The sequence below is a fragment of the Mesoplodon bidens genome (assembly GCF_964165515.1).
Source record: "Mesoplodon bidens genome assembly, chromosome: 12".
Lineage (NCBI taxonomy): Eukaryota > Metazoa > Chordata > Mammalia > Artiodactyla > Ziphiidae > Mesoplodon > Mesoplodon bidens.
Window position 1 is genome coordinate 27409556 of NC_138168.1, and position 24005 is coordinate 27433560.

Consider the following 24005-nt stretch of genomic DNA (forward strand, 5'->3'; position numbering starts at 1 on the left):
TCATTGATCACCAAAAAGTGACTCACTTCAAACTGATAGACTATTTCTGCTCTTCTGCTAATAACAGAATTTTGTCATCCCCCACAAACATTTATTGAACATTTACTGCACACAGAACACTCATCCTAGAGAAGAGAGAAGCAGTTGTCTACAATAAAAACACTCCAAATTTCCCTTCCAGGTCACACTGCAGAAAGGAGATAGAATGCATTAATTTTCTCATCTACCCTGCCCACGATAGCCTGTGCTTAATATAATTTAGAGAAAACTAGAAAGCTAGAGCCTCTACAGACTTCTGAGATCATCTGGCCTATTGATTTCTTTGTGTGCTGAAGCCTTGGAGAATCTGATGTAATAACCTATGGACCATTCTCTCCAGAAAAATGCATATGCACACCACATACTGGACCCAATTCCTAGCATTTTACAGACAGCCCCTGAAGCCAACCTCAGCTAAGACACCAGGCTAACAATTCCTAATCTACTCCCATGGCTTCATCTTTTACGTGGAGACCCCAAGTTTCAAACAGAGGATGTGACTTGGCCACAGTCACATAGCAGAGACCACGAATGGAGTAAATGGAATAAAACTGAAAATGATGTAATCACCCCTCAAAACTCTTAAATCATCCTTTTCACAGAAGTCAGGCTTATCATATTGCTAGAAAAGGTGAAAAGGTGAAATGTTTTTAGAGGAATATACCCTTCTTTTATCTTACGGTTCTAGCTGAGCTTTTCACTGGAAAATAGATAGGTTTTCTTTATCTTGCCCTCAGGCCAGGCCCACCTATGGTTCAAGGTTGCCTTTTCTGTGTTGGTCTCAACAAATCAATAAAGCCTGCATAACCTGAGCACATTCATAAAGGGGGGCAAGTGTGAGAGTATGAATTAGAAACCAGTTTTAAGGAAACTAACATGAGTTCTAAAGAACTCTAAGTTAGTCACATAATGGATGTTTAAGAAATTTTCTGCATCAGAGGCTGCTCCTTTATTTAGGAAGTGGTAGTCTACTAAAGTGTTAGCAAGTAAAAGTTCTACAGACTTGCTTTCATGATGAGATGAAACTAATTTCCAGCCACTACATTAATTCGTTCATTTGCAAAGGGCTTGTTCTTTCAAGAACTAAAACATTCATTATGGGATGTTGCATTTACTCTTAGCCTTGCAAATCCACATAATATATTTTGAATTCAATCCAACAAATACTCTCCTGTGAGGCAATGTGACAGAATGAAAATGTGCATGGGTTTTGAAATCAATAAAATCCAAATTCAAATACTGGATCTTCTATATCTGGACAGGTAATATTGGTTTAACAGTTAAAATAATAATTACTTATCAAATATCTACAAAGGATAAACTTCATCCTAGACCCTACTCCAAAATCTGAATTCATAACATCTAAATGAATGAGGACTTAGTTCATTCTTAAAATGATTCAAATATTTGTGTTAGTTTATTTTGACATATTAAAACTAAAACCACTAAAAATTAAAAGGTTACTGTTTAAATGACTATCTCGCCTGAAACACCACTGTCAGGTTTTTTGATCAAAGGGAAATCTATAGTAGCCCTGATGGGTTTTAAATCATTAGATAACGTCCATGTTTTAAAATAACAGAACAATAAAACAGAAAGAGAATCGTTTCTTGACATGGGACTTCACGACTAAAATCTTAAATATTATGGTTCAATATTCATGTGTTTCCACACTACCTACCAAGTTCTCAGACTGTACCTACTTAATCCTTTTCAAATTACTATCACTACCTTTTTCATGGAAAATTTCTTACAAATTCCTTTGAGAAGCCAAAAATTCACAGTGGAAATTTCTTCCCAAGTCCTTTTTTAGATAAACCTATTCAACAGGCAAATCTAAATAATTTTTAGCAGTTCTAAATGTAGAGAATTCATGACTTCTTACTGTAATTGCAAAGGAACATACAAAGCAATTACTTAGTCACTTACGAAACCCACGTTCAACTTTCGAAATAATGACTACCCTGATAGGAGAGACAAGACTTTTATAATTAAATACTAAAGTCTAGCCATTTGAGATAAGCACAGCAGGTTATATAATTGTCCTCTGCACTCACAATACCCTGTTCCCCTCTTGGATGAATATCATTTTTCAGTAATAATAGAACATGTGACCAAAAAAAGTTACTGTACTGTAGGAAATCATTCTAACCACAAGTTATACTTCTGGCGAAAAGTAAAACCTCATTATTTGGGATTTCACTAGTTCCATAAGAGGAAAAAGTGCCCGTTAATAGTGTAAATAAAATTCTCGAGAATCTATTAGATTCTTAAGAAAACAAAATAGTAAGCAACCTCAGGCACTTATTTACATATAAATACTTGGAGTGTTAATTGAAAAGCATGCTAGAATGGGATTCTCAAACTCTAATACGATCTCTTTCAGTGCCCTCTGATGAGCACGCTCTCAGGAGCAGTGGAAGTACAGCATACACGTGACACTTTTTCCTAGAAAGATGGGTAGCCCTTGTGTACATGCCTGCTAGGAGCCGCCTAGCACAGTCACTACTCATCCAGGGACTACATTTCCTAGGTCCCTTGTACTCAGGCAGGACCATGTAACTAGTTCTTATCACTGGAATATGAAGAGAAAATGTGGACTCCTTTCAGGGCTATGGGGATTAAGGAGTGTTCCTTCTTCATGCTCTCTTCCCCTGCCACCAGCTAGATGCAGACAATCATCATAAGCCTTACAGATGGGATTATGGGTTGAACTGTCTCCTCCCCCGGGAAATTCACGTGTTGACATCCTAACCCCCAGCCTCTCAGAAAATGACCCTATTTAGAAATAGGATAATTACAGATGTGATTAGTTAAGATGAGGTCACACTGAAAGAGGGTGGGCCTGAACCCAGTATGACTGGTGTCCTTATAAAAAAGGGGAAATGTGGACACAGACAGGAATAGAGGGAAGATGCTGTGAAGAGTCACAGGGAAAAGATGGCCATCGACAAGCCAAGAAGAGAGCCCTGGAACAGATCCCTCCCTCACAGCCTCAGAAGACACCAACACTGCTGACACTTTGATCTTGGGTTTCTAGCCTCCAGAACTGCGAGACAATACTTTTCTGTTATATAAGGCATCCAGGTTGTGGCACTTTGTTACAGAGGCCTAGAAACCTAATACAGATGGTAAGGCCAGAATATGGCAGGAGGCTGAGTTCAGGATTTCTGAATAACTGCTTAATAAAAGCACTTCACCTGTCAGAAATACTTACACTGGATCAAAATTTAGCAAGAAAGGAAACTTTCATTGTGTCAAACCACTGAATATTGAGGGCTTATTTGTTATTAACAGCTAAATAACCTAATATAAGATTTAATGAAATAATTTAACTGGCAAGTAATTTTTAAAGTTGTTTTACATTATAAAAAAAAACCCCACAGGCATATCACAGAGAACAATGTAACATCCATGTAAATTTTTAGGATAAAAAGGAACTTCAAAGAAAATTTGAATTTACAGGAAGATATTTGGGGGTAATTCCCCCAAATCCTCCCCAGGGTACAAATGTACTCTCCTCTGCCAGTAGAAAAGCAATTTCCTCAAGAAATTTTAAATAAGCCACAATGTAAACGTTGCTATACATAGTTTAAATTATGCTATAATTCAGTTAAAACAATTATTTTGCAAATTCAGAGGAGCATTTCTCCCAAGTGGCCCAAGTGTATAAAATTTTACTTGGGTACTAAAGACAAGAATATTGCAAAATGAGGTCTCAGTTCTTTCCAAAGTTCTCAATTCATATTATTTTTAATTCATCTGAAGAGATGTCACCATGTAAAACCTTCTGCCCTCAAATATAGACCCAAAAAATGTACTTCTTTTGTGGAAGGATAACTAACATGGAATCAATACACCATTTTCCATTTTTTGATTACTTTTTTTCCTTGCATGATGAAATAGTAAAAGGACAGATATCTGTGTTAAGACACAGAGTTGTAATTCAAAATACCTCAAATGCTGAGCTGGCATCTGGGTTCTCCTGTTTATAGAAAAGCTAGGATGATTCAGCCTGAGCTCAGAGCTCAATTTAGATCATAGCATCTGGATTCCAGACAGATATGTGAGATGCAGCCGCAGGTCTCCAGGTCCTGACTGATCCGAGATGGAGACCAGACACCACTCGCCACAAGGATTCCAAATGGAGAAAGTGCTCAAGGGAGAGAGAAACCTCAAAGGTGTTTGGAAGATCTGGCCACAGGCAGCCTGCTTCGAACTGCCAGGCACGCCATCATTTCCCCAGCGGGCAGGTGCTGGGGAGGCTAAGGGTAAGGTGGCCAGAGGATGACACTGAATAAAGAGTCCCCTGGCCAGCTCTGTCACGGTCAGAAAACATCCCTCACCAATGACTCCTTTCCTGAGGCGGTCATTGTTCAGATTACACTATGGGAATCTGGCAACAAAATGAAAAATCTTAGAGAGCACACACTTCCTGCTGAGGTTCGTGCTCAACTTTGCTTAGTTTCAAAGAGAAAAACTGGGATAGTGGAAGAGAGAAATTGTTCCTAATTTTATTTTTTAAATTTTATTGAAGTATAGTTAATTTACAAAGTTGTATTAGTTTCAAGTGTACAGCAAAGTGATTCAGTTATAAACACACACACACATATATACATATATATGTTCCTTTTCCAGATTCTTTTCCATTATAGGTTATTACAAGATATTAAGTATACTTCCCTGTGCTATACACTAGGTCCTTGCTGTTTACCTATTTCATATATGGTAGTGTGTATACATTAATCCCAAACTCCCAATTGATAAGAGGGAAATTTTTTCAATGCCTTTTTTTTCTGGGTGAGAAGAAATCACAGCCTCAGTCACTCTCATATAGGCTACACACTGAAATCTAAAAGAAGAGGGGAAAAAATAGTAGCAAAAAATCTTCCCTGACCAATTTTATCTCCATTAGAATTCATCTTGCTCCTTCCTTAGTTTTCCTTGGATGTAATCTATCCAGAACGTTGGTGATGTTGCAGCGATGGATTTTATGTGCAAGAAAAAACCCTTCCCCCGCTGCTTTTCCACACCTTCCCCCTCCGAGGTCTCTCGGCCTCTCTCTCCTTCTTGTCTCTTTGCTGTGAATGTCAGGGCTGTCAGTGTCACAGCCTGACATGATTAGTGTTTCTGACACCACACCAAGAAGCAGAATGAGAGCAAGAAGAGTAGGCTAGGGGGCGCAGCCATTTAAAGAAGTCAAAGGGAAAAAAAGCCCAACCGCCTTCCTCTGAGGTTCCTTAATTACAGGGCAGCTTATAAATCACCCCGGATTTTTCTCATTTATCCAATTAGTCTGTTGTCCTGCTCCTGGGCAGATCCTGAAGGTGTGGATCTATTCTGTGAGATCAAAGTCAGTGGCTCTAATAACAGATAAGACAGAATTCGTGATTCAGCAGATTCTAAGGCTGTGAAGGGTAACCGTCGGTGCACTTTGGGAAGATAGCACCAGTCCATTTCGAGTATCGATTCGCTGCACTTTGTCACTCTAATGATGTTATCTCATTAAAAGAGATAAATGCCCCACTGTTCTTCCAATAGCATCTGCTTCTTACTCTTCCCTCTTCTTCAGCAACATGGCTCTCAGCAGCAGCACATTAAAATCAAATTGAAATCCAATGCAAGGCTTGGGAACAGAGCTGCTTACGGAGGCTTCTTTCTTATTGCCTTTTCCTACTCTCGACACCCTAGCTGCTCCCCCCTCCCCCTACCAGTCACCCACAGAAATAAGCAATACAAAGAGAAACAGATGTAGAAAGTAATCATGATAGGAAGTATTTGAGTGCCTATTCCATGGAGCCTCCACCCTGCCAACATTTCACATCTCCTACCTTGACCTTGTAAGGTAAGTAGAACAACCCCCAGTTTGCAAATGAAGAAGTGGAGTTTGATATTAAGGTACTTGCCCAAGATTACACAGGTAGTGAGAGGCTGGACCACACGTGAACAAGGGGCCATCCAATGCAAGTCCCCTTTTTCTAATCCTCATTTTCATTCATGGAACAGATAAGTAAATATGATTGTAACTTGATCAGAATAGGTGAAAAAAACGTAAGAGAAGGTGGCAATTATTCTTCAGCCTGCTAGCACTCAGGAACACAATGCCATAGGCAGTGCAACGGTTTTGTTTCCACAGACTTCTTATTAAATAAAAAAGGTTGCAATTTTCCATAATGACTGTTTTATACATTATTCCTTTGTGTATCAGGCCTCTGAAGTACACATTATTAAAGTCTATTAAAGTCTGTAGTTAGCAGCATTACGAATGTGCCTTTGGGGAAATTACTACAATGAAACAGCATCAGGCTTTCACACAATTTCAATTGTTTAATACTCTTCTTCAGATCTTCAATACACGTGTCTATTTTTAGCTGTAATCAGACCTCATGCGAAAAGCCGTGACCCCAGCCGAGAGCTGTAACAACAAATTGTTTATGGGTTGGAGTTAAGAAATAACAAGAGGGCCTCCCTGGTGGCGCAGTGGTTGAGAGTCCGCCTGCCGATGCAGGGGACACGGGTTCGTGCCCCGGTCTGGGAGGATCCCACATGCCGCGGAGCGGCTGGGCCCGTGAGCCATGGCCGCTGGGCCTGCGCGTCCGGAGCCTGTGCTCCGCAACGGGAGAGGCCACAACAGTGAGAGGCCCGCATACCACAAAAAGAAAAAAAAAAAAAAAAAAAAAGAAATAACAAGAGATGCAGATATTGCTAATTTCACCCATCGTTTTAATTGTTGTTTTCTTCCCCAATAGCTTGTTGCAGTTTTCCTACTGTTCTAATTAACAGGAGCTCCTTGATCACTGACATGTGATGACACTTTACCTCTGTGGCTAGAGCTGGCTATCTTAATGGATTGCTCATATTTATATCTCATTGAGACTAGCCTCTCAAGATAATGTCACTTTATTAAAGTCTGAGGGTGGTAAAACGTTGCGAAATTATTCCATAAAAAAAGAAAACCAAATAAACCAGCGGAACATATAAACTGTGATTAATCAAATCTAAATGTTTTCATTTAAACCTAAACGTTGTCATTTATGAGAGACGAGAAATACATGTCTTCTGAGCATTTACTGAGGGATTTCTGCAAATTATGTAGTTTTACATACTCTAAATAGGCATCTCTCCTCTAGTACATTTATTAATTTTATTGAACAGTAGGAGGTTTTTAAAACATAAAGCCAAGGATGTACATATATTCAAAAGCACAGCATTCTCTGCAAACATCTTATAGAAAACAAAAATGCTGGGCTTATTTTTACAGAGATAAAAGATAACAAGAAGCAGGAAAAAAAATGCCAGCAAACAGCTCCATGTTATAAGGCCTCTATATCACAAAAAGAGAGGGGAAAAAGGCAATTCAAAGTATTAGGTACTCAAATTAATAAGCTGGGATTGAAAGCAATCTCTCTATTATGAATTTCCCCTCATACACAGCAACTGCACTGGTGGAGGTGATATGTTCACAAAATCAGGCAAATTGAGAGGATTGTTAATATTCTAAAGATGGACAAGCCACAGATTAACTGAGCAACTAGTCACGTTTCCAACCACCGATTAACTAAATAGGATGTAACTTAATTGTCTCCATTAAGACTGACTAATTGAGAGGAAAGGGGCACAGCTGAGGACTTAGGAAGGATGTCAGCGCATCCCTCTGCCTGATGCACAAGGCCAGGATCCACTGGCCTGTTTGTTACAAGGGGACCCAGCCACCACCAGCATCAACGAAAGAAGTCACCGCCCACATCATGTGTCCAAAGGACCTGTCTAATGATGCTGCGGGCTGGTGTGGGCTAAGTTCAACACGGTGCTGCCGAACGAGACCATGCCAGTTCAGTCAGCATTTCATTACAGCTCAACATGAAGGCTGGTAGGCCAGTTTGATAGTTAAAACTTTAAAAAAAACCCAAAACTTGTTTTAATCAAGAAAATCCTAGGCACATCTCTTTAAACCCTCAAGAAATAAGGATGACCAAGATTCCCACACTGACAATCACAATGTGTGTGAAGTGCCACTAAAAACAACGAAGTGGGACCGAGCATCCTCTTTCTTCCAAGTGAAAACTGTTTTACGGTCAGTAGCTGTGGCCATATTTCAAAGAGCTTATCATGATTCACAGCTCGGCCTCTCAGACTTGAAATTAGATTACAGTCATGTATATTCCTTCTCCCGCTCTGGGCCGTGATAGTCTTAAACCAAAAGTCCAGCCTTTCTGCTCAGAAGCCTTAATTTCCCTCCCACCTGTTTGGATTCTCCTTCATCTTTTCTGACATGATGGGCTGGTAAGTGAGGCTACAGAGTCCTGCCCCTCAGGTCAAGGCACTGCCATGCCCACGTGAATACTGCAGGGGGCCCCCGGTCTCCTGGCTCCCCAGAATCATTCCTCTAAAGCCAAATTCTCTGTACAGAAGGGTTCAGATTCTCAACTGACACCCCAGACCGTGAAGATGCCTCCTCAGATGCCTTCCCACTGTGTGCTGTTCTGAGAAGCAGAAGTAAGTCCCACACTCGAGGACCCACTGAAATGCGTTCCTGGTAAAGCAGAAGGAATGAAACAGAAGCACTGATGTTGCTCCTGCAGTAGAAATGACCGTATAAAGGGCGAATTCTATGTTAACTCAGGAAGCAGTTCTCAAATAGCAGGTATATGTTTTACATACGTTTACACACACAAGTTCTATACATGCACACGTTTTAAAGACAAATGAGCATAAACATACTCAGTTAATTCTTTTAAGTTTGTCTTCTCCCTACTTCATGCCAAACTGACCATCCTCTAGGTTATGATTATCTTAATCTTGCCCTCCCGTATCTCTTAGAAGGGAACTGAGTTCCCGCGTTTGTCCTAAAAATTCACTGACTTGCCCAGTGAGATGCACAAGGAAGAGACTGGAGGTCTAATTTTCTCATTTCCATACACCCCACATTCAGCAGAATTTGACTTACATGTAACCCAGGTGCTACACCAGCCTTGTGCCAACCATGTTTCATTTAACCACACAAATTCTATAAAAATAAAGTTTTAAAAATAAGGAATAAGGGCAGTGTTTCCTTAACGATGTGGGAGGTCGGCACAGATGTGCTACAATGTCCAGGGCACTCCTGCTCAGGACCCAGGGCCCAGCTTCTTTGACTGCTGAACACAGGACACAGGCACAGTCTAGACTCCTATCTGAGGATACGCTTAAAAATTACTGCAGACCCTAAAGAGCTTTTGTTCACATCAGTTATTTGTATCGATGTTTTACCGTATTAAAAATCAAAGCTGAGACATTTTTTGGAACATGAAGACACAACCACACATTCCAACAGCCGTCAGAGGGATGACGTCATAGCATGTCATGTAGCCTCTTAAACTGTGTTGTATACTTGAGAGAGAGTGGAAAGGGCAAACAACGTCTCAGTATTATTATGAAAATAGCTTTGACCTTGCAGGTGGCCCATGAACGGGCCCCCCAGGGGTCCCCAAATCACAGTTTGAAAACCACTGGTCTAAACTTGGGCACATCAGCAATATCTTGAATAAGAGGATATAATGAGTAAGAGGATGTTAACAGCCATTTAAAAAAATGTGAGCCACTGCATCAAAGGGCAGTGTCTTTTTCTAGAGCATTTCTCTACTTACTACTGCTTCCAATACATCACTACATTAAAATGCTCTCTTCCTGGCAATCTGTCAAAGAGAATGACTCCCACATTCAAATCTCTGTTTGACCAATGGCTCTCTTTTTTATCCACTCACTAAATGTTTCCACCCAGTTGTACCTCAAATGCGAAACAGCTAAAATAGTATTTATTTTAAAATGCTTGCTTTTTTCTGTCAGTCATATACACAAATACTTACTATAAGAAAGTTGAAAATATAGAGAAAAATTTGTTAAACAACAGACATTTATTTTCTACAGTTATGGATGCTGGAAGTCCCTGATCAAGGTCCAGTAGGGTTGGTTCCTGGTGACAGCTCTCTTCCGGGTCACCTTCTCACTCTGTTCTCATCCGCCCTTTCCTCAGTGTGTTCTTCAGATGGGTGGGGGAATGGAGAGAACTCTCAGGTGTCTCTTCTCACAGAAAAATATTTTCTTAAATAAGAAACATGAATACCATGTACCTGTCCTCTGAGAAAACCACTGCCAGAATGCTAGGCAATATCTCACAGTCTTTTTTATCATGTGTATTTTAAAACTACAGTGAAGTTCATATCTTAAAGATAATTTCACGTCTTATTTCAAAACACTATTTTTAGTATGAAAGAATGCATATTGCTAAAGAAAATTCAGAACATACAAGCAAAAAGAAGATAACGCTCTTAATACTTTGATGTGTACCTGCAATCATTTTCCTGTGGGTAGCCATGTATCTTTTTTAAAAAACAAAATAATGATCATACTGTACATATTATGATGTAACTTGCCTTCTTCACAATTTATTGAGAACATCTTTCTATATTATCAAATATTCCTCCATCTCTCCCTGTCATTTTTATTGTATGGATGTACCATGGTTATTATTTTTTAAAAATTACTATTATAACAATATGTGATGAATATCAGTTAAATTTTTATACACATCTATGACAATTCTTACTGAGTTCTAGAAATAGGAGTTTCTGAGTCAAAAGGTGTGTGTATATTTGAGGCTTTGATACACATTAAGTCCCTTTGAGAAACATGTTCTTTCATTAACTGTCAATGAGATAGCCTGCCAGTCCTATTCGTACCTTTGATGAGTAGCCTTTATGAATCTTCATCAATTGTAGAAAATGCCATCTCATCATTTTAATTTGTCTTTCTTTGATAACTGTTGAGATTGGATATTTTCTTATATGTTATTTGCTGATCATATTTCTTCCTGTATTGGTTTTATCTTTCTGTTCTTTGCTCATTTTTATTAGAGGAATCACTTTTTTTGTGTGTGTGTGTGGTACGTGGGCCTCTCACTGTTGTGGTCTCTCCCGTTGCGGAGCACAGGCTCCGGACGCGCAGGCTCAGCGGCCATGGCTCACGGGCCCAGCCGCTCCGCGGCATGTGGGATCCTCCCGGACCGGGGCACGAACCCGTGTCCCCTGCATCGGCAGGGGGACTCCCAACCACTGTACCACCAGGGAAGCTCGAGGAATCACTCTTATCTTACTAATTTTCAAGAATTTTACATACATCAGCTAAGTTAACTCTCTGTCATATATGTTATAAATATTGCCTGGCTAGTCTCTTGTCTTTTTGGATAGTTCAGAATGTCTTCTGATGGAAAGAAAGCTTTAGGTTTTAAACAAATACATTTTCTTCCTTTATCATTTCTGCCACTAGAAGTTAATAAGGCTCTCCTTATTCCAAGATCATTTAAGTTTTATCTGTATTTTCTTCCATGTCACTGGTTTTCGAAGGGTGTGGTATTTCTCCAAAGCCTGCCAGGAGGGGAACTTGGCCATTTGCCTTCAGAAAAAAAGCAGTGGAGACTCATTAAATATAGACTGGTCATTGGGTAAAACCACCCAGAGTGTCCTAGAAAGGGGAGGAGAGAGATCTTACATGTTTAATATCTACCAAATCCTATCCTGCGTCCAGTAACTCTGTTAGCTTGCTCTTCAAATAGAAAAAGATTCAAATGGAGAACGTTTTAACATTAGGTGTATGTTTAAATATTAAACTCTGGGATGAGACGACTCCTCCCCTTGGCCAGAACAGAGGCTCTGGATGGCAAAGACCTTTGTTTTGTTCACTAGTGAATTGCAAGCATGGTGCATGGTACACAGTGGGTACATGACAAATGTGTTGAAGGACCTAGTGTTGAGTTATGTGTCTGCCAGGTGTTAGGTGGGAGAACCAACGGTGTTGAGTTCTGGACTTCCCTGCTTCATATTAAAGAGTTGCAAAGAAAGAAAAACTCTAAATGAAGGCAGAAACTAAATTTCAGCGTTACTTTTCTGTCGACTGTAGGGATTTTGATCTGAGTGTAAAGGTGAAGCTGCCACAAACCTGGCACAGTAAGATATGGTGTTGAAGACTGGAAAATATTCAGCGAAAAAATCCTATCAGGCATATAGTAAGCAAAATAGTGGCATCCACCCACCAAGAGAGATAAAAGACACTACCCTCCTTCATTTGATGCTATGGTGCTTGTCCAAAGCAGTAACAATCAGATTTGGCTTTATTTGAACATGACAGGGAAGAAACAGTTCTCAAGAAGATTCACTTTCACTGTGGGGGCAGGGTGGAGAGCGTTCTGTGCAATAACAGAAAAATCAATTATTTTTCAATCAGATGGAGTGTCCTCACAAATTCAAGGCAGAGAACAGCATGCGATGTGCCTTCATGAGAACGACGGCCATGAGGGAAAGAGTTTAGGATTGTAATTCCAAGGTTGCTTTCAAGAGCAGAATGTTGGTCCTGTAAGTGTGCTTTTGTGTATATAGTGGCATGTACCGAATGTATGCCATTCTGCCCCATTTGCCTTCCCCAAATCCCATCCTGTTTAACTTGCCTCCCATTTGGCTATGATTTTCTAAGTAACACACTAAAACCCTCTCTTTACAGCATGTTAACATACAGATAACACATATACATACAAAACATGAATCCTTCTTGTTAACCAAATTTATAATATATTATATATAATAAATATTTATACCTATTAACAAGAGAATAACCAAGAAAGTAGAAAGGGTAAAGAATTTGGACAAAATTCAAAGTTAAATTCTAATTTTAAAGTTTTTGATAATATTAAAGATTGGAAAATCAGCTCCTGGAAAAAGATCCAAGGAGAGTATATGAAAGTTGGAAAGATGGTCTTCAAGTCTGCATAGGGCCGGGGAGAAAGAGCACCCTGGGGAAATGTGTGCACCCACAGTTTCTTTAACATGTAAGGCTAGAGCATAAAGCCCAGAATGTACAACCATTAAAGTCTGTTTACAATATTTAAAAGGTGAATAGATGTGAGGGTATCCACTCTGTATAAACCTACAGGTTGGGTATCAACCTGACATATCGCATGTACACCAGCCTCCGGAAAGGGCGCCACGTTCACGATGAGTATTGTGGCTGGGAACGCCCTCAGCATGCTGGCTGTGTGAGGGCCGGAACTGCACCCCTTCCTGGTGTGTTCCCAGATCCAGGCACAGACTGAAGTTCCAGAATGTGAGGAATGAAGGCTCTACCTGGCTGCCAGCAGTTCACTGACAGGTTATCCCATTAAAATAGTTAGACAAACTGCCAATTCCTGGTGCCCTGTGGCCATTCCCGTGTTTTCTAGAGGGTATCGTCTCCACTTGACCCAAAAGAGAGCTGTCAATGCCTAATTGTGGTCAGAATTGCCCTGGTGCATCAGAGGAACAACACTGGACCCTAGGATGCTCCAGCCCCCTCCCCATCTGGACAGCTCCCTGGTTAAACTGTCCCACAACTAGCTGGGGTTGGGGAAGGAAAGAGTGATTACCGTGTATGTCCAAGGAAGTACAAAGTGTACGATTCAAATGTCTCCAGCTTTCCGGGAACACTTCTACTTAGAAAATCAATCACACCCACAAAAATATTTCCAACGTTCTAACTTACATATCGTAATTGATGAGATGACTATCTAGTTTTATTTGTGCTGAGATCTGTTTCCTCCCCAGAGGGTGACCTATTTTTTTTTTTTTGTCTTATGCCAAGAAAACCATACGAAAAATGCTGACCTGTGAAGGTTACACATCATGCTTAATCACCACTTTAAATTAAAATAACATAAAATAAAGCATTCACTGGGTCACTCGGGCAGAACATAACCTCCCAAGCAACAGACACACCTACTGAGACACTTGAAATTTCTAAGGAGTCTGGTTCCCAGCTGTGTGTCAGGAGCCAAACCATGACATCAGGTCTTGCGTTGCCCCGGAGAAACTTAGGGCAGGGCTGAAACAGCATACTGAGCCTGCCAATCTGAGATTTCCCAAGAGCTGTCTTAGCTTTTCACTACACCAAACTGTCAGTGCTAGAAGCCAGGATTTGCAGTGACTGCCATGATGGATCTCCTCTCCTCCTCGTCCTCGATTTATGACTCTGGGGAACAATACCTGCCCATCTAGGATTCCAAAAGCTCACTCCTCAAAGACTGTTGGAGGGCATTATGCTAAGTGAAATAAGTCAGAGAAAGACAAATACTGTATGATTTCACTGACATGTGGAATCTAAACAATACAACTAATAAATATAACAAAAAAAGAAGCAGACTCACAAATATACAGAACAAACAAGTGGTTACCAGTGGGGAGAAGGAAGGGGGGAGGGGGAGGGGAGTAAGCAGTACAAACTACTAGGTATAAAATAAGCTACAAGGATATATGGTACAAGATGGGGAATATAGCCAATATTTTATAATAACTATAAATGGAGTAAAACCTTTAAAAGTTGTGAATTACTACACTGTACACCTGTAACTTATATAATATTGTCCAGCAGCTATACTTCAATAAAAAATATAGATAGATAGATAGATTTTTAAAAGAGGGTAAGTATTGAAGCCAGAGGGGGAAAAGGTCAGCAAAGTTTTCCTCTTCTTTTGGCTTGGCTCAGCCAAATGAAAATCTCTCAAGAAACAATTGCTTACTTTTTTCTGGTTTCTTCTGATGGGGTAAAGCAGCCGTGCCCATGAGAAGGCCAAACAAAGGGCCATGAGAAAAATTACCCCTGGAAAGGGGAAGTTAGTAAAACAATCTCAACAAGCTACATGGGCTTTCTAAAGCCTAGGAATTCCATAATCCATTTTTAAGACCAAATCATCTAAAAGCGCTGTCCAACTCCATCACAACCCGCGGTTACCTCTTCTTGCAGTCTCTGGAAATGTCTCTCCCCTGTTTTAAATCCTTCAGTGGCTCGCAGAATGCAACCCTTCCCTCCTTCTCTGGGCTCACATCTGGCATCTTCTCCCAGTGCAGGTGTTCTCAACCAGGGCATTTTCTTCCCCTCAAGGGACACTGGCCAAAGTGTGGGGACATTTTTGGTTGTCACAACTGAGGTTGGGGGAGAGGGATGCTACTAAACACTTCCGAAGACAGCCTCTCACTACAAAGGATCATCTGGTCCAAACGTCAATAGTGTCAAGATGGAGAAATCCTGCTCCAGCCATACCAAACTCTGTTGTTCTCGACACACATCAGACTTTCTCACATGCTTTTGTGTCTCTACATAGGTTGTTTCCTTTACCTGGAATGCCGTGCCCTACTTCTGTGTCCAAGACATGATCATGTATGGTACAGAATCCAACTCAAGATGTCACCTCCTCTATACTCTCCTATCCAGATCCCCCAAAGTTGGGTGTCCCTTCTGTGCTTCCACAGCTTCTGGGACACGCCTCACACTAGCCACAGTGCCCCCCAAATCGTCTGTCACCTGCTGAAGGTAAGACCTAAGCCCCATTCATCGTTTATCCCCAGAGTGCCCATCCGGTAATCAACTGCTGCATGCTGAATCAATCGGGGAATAAAGTGGAAATGTTGCAGATGCACCCAAGACTCTCTGGCAACAATGTCTAAGGGACAAGAGTGTCCCCAACACCAAGAAGAACAGCAGCAAACATTGATCAAATGCTTATAATGTATACAGGGACTATAATAAACACTGGTACACATATTAATTCACTTCATCCTTATAACAACCCTGTGAGGTGGGTACCATTATCATCAACATTTTTCAGATGGGGAAACTGAGGCACAGAGCACCTAAGACACTTTCCCAAGGTCCTCAAAGCTAGTATCTGTAACAGCTGATATTTAAACCCAAGTAGTTTGGCTCCAAAGCCTCAATCTTCCAATAGTCATGCCAAGGCAATTACACTAACAACCAATATTTCAGCTGCTCAGAGGCCTCTGATAAACACAGCTGACACTTCTGGAAGACTACACCACCACCAGTCCCTGTGACGCCACCTGTCAGCACTGCTTGCCAACCTCTGGAATGCTTCTGGCAGGAGATGCAACCTCCTCATGCCACAGAAAGTTATCACATACCCAGGGTAATAAATCACGGTACCATAAAGACGCAAAGAATGAGCCCCCAAAGCACCTCTTACCTTGTTCATGCTGTAGGGACTGCAGCAAGGGATCAGACATGTCACAATGCAAGGCAGCTCTTAAAGATTCACCTGTCCCTGTAGACCTCGCTTCCTGAAGCCGACAGCTGCGCTGCAAAGACAAAGAGGATATCCATCAGCCGGTGTCCAGGAAGGCCCAGAGTGGTCCCGTGTCCAGTGGGACTTTCTGCCATGATAGCAAGGCTCCATGGCTGTGTTATTCAATATGGTAGCCACTAGCCACATGTGGCTACTGAGCACTTGAAATGTGGCTAGTGCAATGGAGGGGTGAATTTTAAATTTTATGTAATTTTAATTAAAGTTCAATGTACATAGCCACATGGAATGGTCAGTGGCTCCTGTACTGGACAGTGCAGGTCTAGAGACTCCAATCAAGAGTCTTGAGGCCACAGACACTGGGCACGCCAGTGTCCAAGGAAAAGCTGGATATTATATGCTCAGAGTGACTGCAGATACACAGGGACAAGAACACTCATTCCTTCGATAACTATGTTTTGAGTACTTACTAGGTGCCAAGTCCTGAGGATATAGTGACCGGTAAGCCAGAGAGGTCAGTTATATAAGGGTTTCTAGTGCAGGCTTTGGCCTCGTTAGGAAGGGAAAGGATCTAGCATGTATGCCAAACCTAAACGCCTTCCGTGCTGCCCACAGGAATAAAGGAACAGACCAGTTGGGACTTCCCTGGCGGTCCAATGGTTAGGGTCTCCATGCTTCCACTGCAGGGGGCGTGGGTTTGATCCCTGGTCAGGGAACTAAGACCTTGCTTGCCTCATGGCATGGCCAAAAAAAAAAGGAACAGACCAGCATTTGCTAGAGCCTGATTGTACCACTGTCGGGGCTTAAGAGCTAGAACCTTTCACAGAGCTCTTTGGGAGGAAGTTGTACCATAAAAGAATTCAGGAGTTCTGTACTGTGGGCCTAACGAAGCAGATGACCCAACGTCTCCTCAATAAGGAAAGGACCCTTAAGGAAATAAGGGTCCACGTTTTTATCCACACTATTGGTTCTTTAGGTAGGTTTTTTGATTCATTTGAATTGCACTTTAGAATTAAACAGTCATTGTTCACTTCCAGGATTCTTAATTTGTCAGATATTAAGAAAAAATACAGAAAGAAAATATCTTCAACCACATAACTGGATTTGTAGCCTTTTCCTTTGAAAGATGTTTCTGGGTGGATTTGAGAGGAGAACAAAACATATAAGGTGCCTTATAATCACCTTATTTCTGTATTATTTTTTTCAGGTTGCATCTAGGAAGGATTTATATATATGAACTTTTCCATAAAGACTGGAATTTGAGGTTTAAGCAGAACGGCAGTGCTTTAAAAAATATATTATTTTTAACTATATTAACAATATAGAAAATGCTCAATAGAAAAAGGAAGAAGTACTCAGAATCCCACTAGCCTACCATCACCTCTGGCTCTTAGCAGCCAGCCTTGGTCTGTCGGAGAACAAGAGGCATATCTGCTAACTGAGTCGAGGGCACAGAAGTCCAAGGCTGTATTCTCCATATTAACAACTTGCACCATTAAGAAAGTGATTTTGCAATACACATTTTCAAAAGATAAACTCCTACTCCACACACATTACTATTCTTTGAATACAATATTATTATAAATCAGAAGATAGGGAGAGGAAACTGAAGATCACTCCCTGGCTATTTGAGACACACAGATTCCAAAGTAAATACCACATTCAGTCATAGCAATGACATATTTTAACAATGATGTACAACATGGAGAGACCCTGGAATTCTGACTCTGTAGCCTAAACTACATCCAAACGCCCTCATCTGTACATGAGGCTTGAGTAATCACTGTTTCAAAGCCAAGAAAATTCAACATCTAATTCTAACCAACCTTAAAGTGACTGAAAGAAAATTCTCCATGTAACTTTTACCTTTGAATTTCCAGAAACAGGTGCTAGTGAATTTCTGGGTTTTAAAGTAGAATTCTATACATGTTAATTCCTTTTCGACATATGTATTTGATCTGTTTAAAAACTTTAACTGGGACGTTTGTCCAAAAGCCTGGCAGAGATGCCTGATGTCACAATTCCATTCAAATGGACACAGTGGTATCAACACAGGAAAGGTGGGCACAAGGAGATAATAACAAACAGACAAGGATTCTTGAACATAATTTCCCCAAGGAAATCCCACCCAGCTCCAATCATTCCACCATCCCCATTCCCTCAGAACTTGCTTATATAGTTTGCACTTAACTAATTTTGGATCCTCTCCTGTTCCCCACCCTCACCAAGTGTTCTTGTCTCATGTTCATGTATGTTGGTTCTATAACGAAGTCAGAATAAAAACTCTTCAAGGGAAATATTAGTCACCTAGAAAGTTCTTAATAAATATTATGAATAGATTTTTTTCCTTTGCTCTCACTCATAGAGCCTAGGATGATGTCATGACTCTTAATGTAGGACCTTAAAAACAATGTTGATAATTGTTGCAAATTGCCCTCAGGGTTTTCTTAAAAGAGGAAAATCTTTTCATGTCCAGGATCGTAAATCTTAAAAAAAAAATACTGTTAAGAATACTTTACAGCTATGCAGCGCTCAAAACTGTACAATGCACTTTTATATTAATACCCTTATTTAGTACTGAGGTCAATCTGAGTGGTAGTTTTCCTAATTAGGAAACCAGATGCAGAGAGGAAAAAGAATTCTTCTTAGTCATGCTATAGTAGGCAGTAGACCCTGGGCTGGAAGTGACTTCCCTTAAAGATACTACAGAATTAAAATATGTTCAAAGACCACCAGTAAAAAACCTCCCCCAATAAAACACACATACACACACTCAAAGACCATCATTAACACAAAACACCTCAGCAAATGGATGACAGAATTAGAAATTGGGTCTGTTTGCTTCTGGACAGCAACAGAGAAGACCGGCCTTATTCCATGAAGTTCTTCTGATTTCCTTTGAAACACAGAGAACCTCGTTGTTTTATAGCCAATTCAGCTTATGAAGAAGCTTAGAAAAATCCACAGCTTAAAAAATGAGACTGCCTCTTAAGTATAAAGCCTTGGAGGAAAAGATACCACAGTTACCATAGTGGAATTGAGGGAGTTTTCTTCTTTATTCTATTTTTCAGTGTTTTTTTTTTTTAAATGGTTCAAGAAGCTGGATTCTCCTGATACTAAGCGAAAGGAAAGCACAGATGCTTTTCAAGGGTGGCTGGAGAAAGCCCATCCCAGAGACCAACACGTGACCTCCACTCAGTCGCTCCTAACGGGGCTGGTTCAACAAAGCCCAAGGTCAAGCTGAGGCGTCTAAAAGGTTAATTAAATGCAATTCGTCTTTCCAGGCGGGTAAAGAAGTGTGGGTAAGCAGGGAGGTGGTGACAGGGGATGTGTAAGAAGAAGAGAGCAAAGAGAGAATGAAAAGAAAAGGTGAAGGCTACAAAGAAAGGAGAAAAGCAAAGGGCAGGCGAGCCAACAGAGCCCTGGAGACAGATTCAGTGATGTGGCCGAGTGCCCCTCGCCGGCTGGTCCTCACTGCGGAAGGGACCCAGAGACTCAGGCTTCTGATGACAATGCCACATCCTATGGCTTCTCTGGGATTATACATTCTCAGGTCCTGGGTGTCAGCAAGTGGGAGCTGGAGTAAAGTTAAGCCTGGGCCTACCTGTTTCACCACTATTTATTTACCACCAGTCTCCACCTACCATAGAGAAAAGCCTATGTCACCTGGATCACTGATAACGGAGTAGAGAGGTATATGGTGAGAACAGCATAAGCCAACTTTATTCTCTTCTCCTTACTCTAAAGAGAAGCTTAAACATGTCAAAGGGCTGTGTGTGTGTGTGTGTGTGTGTGTGTGTGTGTGTGTACTATGCTATTTCTTGGCCCTTGAAAATACAACTAATACTTACTACCAATCAATGGAATATGATGAGCTGGGCTTTTCTCCCCACTCCAACTCCCACAATCCCTACAAAGATGCTCATTCTAGAAGCCTTTTGTGATACAACTCAAAGCTGGGTAGCTCAGGCACTTCTATGGGAAACACATCAACAGGAGCCAGCCGTTTATACCTCACAGTGTCCAAGTTCCTTCTGGCTTTTACATATAACACACCCTGAGGTCAGCCTGTGGAATGGCCTCCAGTCCCTTCCCCCCACCACTGAATCCAGCAGCCTAAACGAAGGGCTGGAGCGTGAGGACCCAAGACCCTGTGGGGAAGGAATAAGGGAATAAAAAGATGAACAGGTTTTAGAAAGAAAGGGAGAGCAGGCAAGATGATAAGAGTCTAGAGGAAATTCTCTAAATCTAGGACTTAGGAGTTGGGAAACCACATGAACAGATGAGAGAAAGAGCCCTAATATCCTCCACCGCGGGGGAGTAAATTTCATGGGCTGGAGTAGTTCCCATGTCTCTGAAGCAAAGCCCTGACAACCTTCAAGTGGAATCTCCTTGTGCAAAACTGGAAAATGTAAAACCAGTTCATTACAGACAGTCCGATCCCTCCCTTCCACAATAAGGGGTGTGGTGCTGGGATGAAAGGATCCAAAGGTGAAGCAGCAAACAGACCCCTGTCCCCTACCCTGAATGCACACACACCTCCCAAGTGGCTGTCTCCTTCCGTTCTTCCTGAAGAAGCAGCACAGGGACCAGAGCAATGCTCCCTGAGGAACTTCTTGAAGGTCCTTCTCCATCCTCAGGGTTACAGCAGACACGTGGTTCTGGTTCTTCAGGACCTCTGTGCCCTTGTCACCCGCAGCTTTAGGCAGCAAACATGCTGTACCATGGTTCTGCCCCAAGAGACAGGACAACGTTGGCCACCCTGCCTTGCTCCCCTGTGCCCTGCCTTCACGGCGTGCCACAGAAAACACACGACCCTAGCCAGAAGGATGAGAGCATCTGGCCACCGAGCATCATCAGAAGTCTTCTTCCCCAAGGAAGGGGATAGGCTAGGCAATTTGAAAATTAATATTCCGAAATACTAACTAGCATATGAGCTATATTTCAACAGGAAACTGTGATAAGGAAGAGGAAATGAAAGGATTACAAAGGAGAGAGACACTCCTGGTAACGCAAAAAAGATTGCCTTGAGAGCCAGACGGGGAGTAGTAGAGTGCTAGCGGTACAGTGCCAAGGGTAGAGTGTCAGCTCCTTTCACATGACCGCTTCTGGCATGTATGCTGGGGGTTCCCGTAGGTAGTCAAATCCTAAGTCAGGATATCTAAGTTCAGCGCTGTCACTCTATAAAAGATCAGTTTCAGTGATTTATGAGTATCTTAATTAAAGGCACAGTACAGAAGAGCTCCCAAGAGGGGGCCTGGTTCAGCCTACTTCTCTTGCCTGGGTGGCTATTTAAACCAGAAAACACAAATTCAGATGCCTAAGGGGTCAAGAAAGAATGACATGAGGGAATAGGCCAGAGAAGACAATGAGGGGTAGGGGGACTGGAGAGTCTGCCACTCAGGTGTAGCTCCAAGAAGGTAGGAACGAGGTTCGTGGCCCCAGAGCTGATATTCAAGAAAGACAGAAATATTGAGAGATTACGTAAAGTCACATGCTTTTTCAATGCTGGCAATTGAGGTTAATACTTTAGAAATCCCGTACGGGTTGGATTGGGTCGGTCAGGTTGTATCTGTTATTGCACACCTTTCATGTCGGTTGGGGGATTCTTTGTCCCTTTAAATCTCCAGGGCTGGTGGCTCCCAGCCTGTCTCCTGACCCTCTAGGGTTGTACTGCTGTGGCTTCCCTGGGCACAGAGAGTCCAGTGGGAAGAGTGGGCAAACCAGGGATGCTCAGGAGCCACATCAGTGTGAATGTCAACTCTGCCTCTTGGCACTAACCTTCTCTGAGTCTCTATTCCTTCATCTGTAAAATCTGGGGAAATTCTTTATACCTCCTAAGATTATTTTGAGGATTAAATGAAAACTTGAAGGAAGTACGGTATGCATGATGTTAAAAAAGATGAGGCTCGGGGCTTCCCTGGTGGCGCAGTGGTTAAGAGTCTGCCTGCCAATGCAGGGGACACGGGTTCGTGCCCCGGTCCGGGAAGATCCCACATGCCGTGGAGCGGCTGGGCCCGTGAGCCATGGCTGCTGAGCCTGCGCGTCCGGAGCCTGTGCTCCGCAATGGGAGAGGCCACAGCGGTGAGAAGCCCGCATACCGCAAAAAAAAAAAAAAAAAAAAAAAAAAAAGATGAGGCTCTTCTCCTCTTCCTGTTTCCTATCACCATCCAGCACCACCTCATTCTGCTTGTAATTGTACATAGGTGTTCACCTCTCAATTACCCTACTGGATTATAAGTATTTCAAGGAAAGAGTTTTGTCTGTTTTATGCCCAAATAACCAGCACTTATCCCACTGCCTTACATGCAGTAGGCACTCAATATATGCAAAATTTAATTATAATGTTGTTATGGACTGAATGTTTGTGTCCCCCCAAAATTCCTATGTTGCCTAATTCCCAGTGTGATGATATTTAGAGGCAGGGCCTCTGGGAGGTAATTAGGTTTGGATGAGATCACAAGGGCGGGGTCCCCATTATGGGATTAGTGCCATTATAAGAAGAGATGCCAGCGAGCTCACATGTGTGCATGCATCCTCTCTCTCTCTCTCTCTTCCTCTCCTTGCCATGTGAGGATATAGTAGGAAGTCAGCTGTCTGGAAGAGAGCCCTCACTAGGAATCAAATGGGCTGGCACCTTGACCTTGGACTTACCAGCCTCCAGAACTGTGAGAAATAAACTGCTGTTTGGCTTCCCAGTCTATGGTATTCTGCTATAGCAGGCTAAATGGCTGGTGACAAACATTTAGGAAGATCTTCCTTAAATCTGGCACCAACTGAGCCTTTTCTTCTCATTTTATGTTCTTCTGATGCTTTAATGGCAATATATATATCTACTACTCACTTGGCCAGAATATTTTGAGACTAAATGAAAAAACAGGTTCAAATTAAGAATAAAATACTGAGGAGTTTTCTCTTAAGAAGTGTGGCATCACTTTTAGGTCAACAGGGTACTATTTGGGCACTCTTTGCATGCTTCAGAAGAAAAAATTAAACATAAGCAATTTCATCACCCTACTAATAAATAAAGAATCATGCCTTAATTTTAGCATCCTCAACTCATGTTTGCCAACGGTGCATGTCCCTGCCGGCAGTGTACCTAGTGGCTGGCCACAGGTGGAGGCAAATCCCTACTCCATTTGTCCACTTCGGATTGAGAAGGCGGACTTGTATTCCTCTAGGACAAAGGTTTACTAACCATGACTGACTTACCCAGGTTTCTTTGATGTTATGCTGAAAGAATCCCAGAGACCTTCAAACAATCTCAGCTTCCTTCTCCCTCGGGGGGTTTGCTGAACAATTCAGGCAAACACATTTCCTGTGATTTGGTGAGAAGCTAAAATAACTCAACAGAAAGCCTAGTCAGTGGGGGACTTCAGAATGACCCACTTAAGAGGAAGACGATGGAAATCACTATGAAGGTATCTCTTTCCAGAAGCTCAAGGGGACCAGCTATCTCTCCAATAAAAGGTTTCTAATTAAGGGATTTAAATAGTCTCAATAATACCTTGAGGATAGACAGGTCATAGCGAGAGGCGATCGCCTTATTGTGAGCAGAGTGCTTGTGAGCAGAGTGCTTACGGCGAAAGTCATGTGTTTAGCAAGTCAGACCGGGTGTGATGCCTTGTTCCTCTGGGAAGAAACATTCATTAATCCTCAGAAGAAAGCTCAATTTGCCACGATGGGCCCCTGTCGAAAGCAGTCTCAGGGATTCTCTGTTGACCTCAGCTTCCCTGAGGCTCCCATCCTGTCCTTTCCAACACCAGCTTCTCCGCAGTGTGGCTTGTTCTTCGTCAGGGCACCCTGTGTCCTAAAGTTTGCTTCTGCCAGGGCCATGGGGCCCTCAGTGTTCTCACATGAGTTTAGCGTC

At 41.9% G+C, this 24005-nt stretch overlaps 1 protein-coding gene across 2 annotated transcripts in view; it reads right to left on the reverse strand.

Annotated features, from left to right (window-relative positions):
- BACH2 (BTB domain and CNC homolog 2) overlaps positions 1 to 24005 on the reverse strand; it is a gene marked incomplete at its 3' end in the record, with an annotated part of 350119 nt that overhangs the window by 247503 nt on the left and 78611 nt on the right. The window contains exon 2 of one of the 2 annotated variants that reach the window (XM_081251311.1): positions 16079 to 16190. Of the gene's footprint in view, positions 1 to 16078; positions 16285 to 24005 lie in introns of those variants that run through there. The other variant, XM_081251312.1, reaches the window with a different exon arrangement.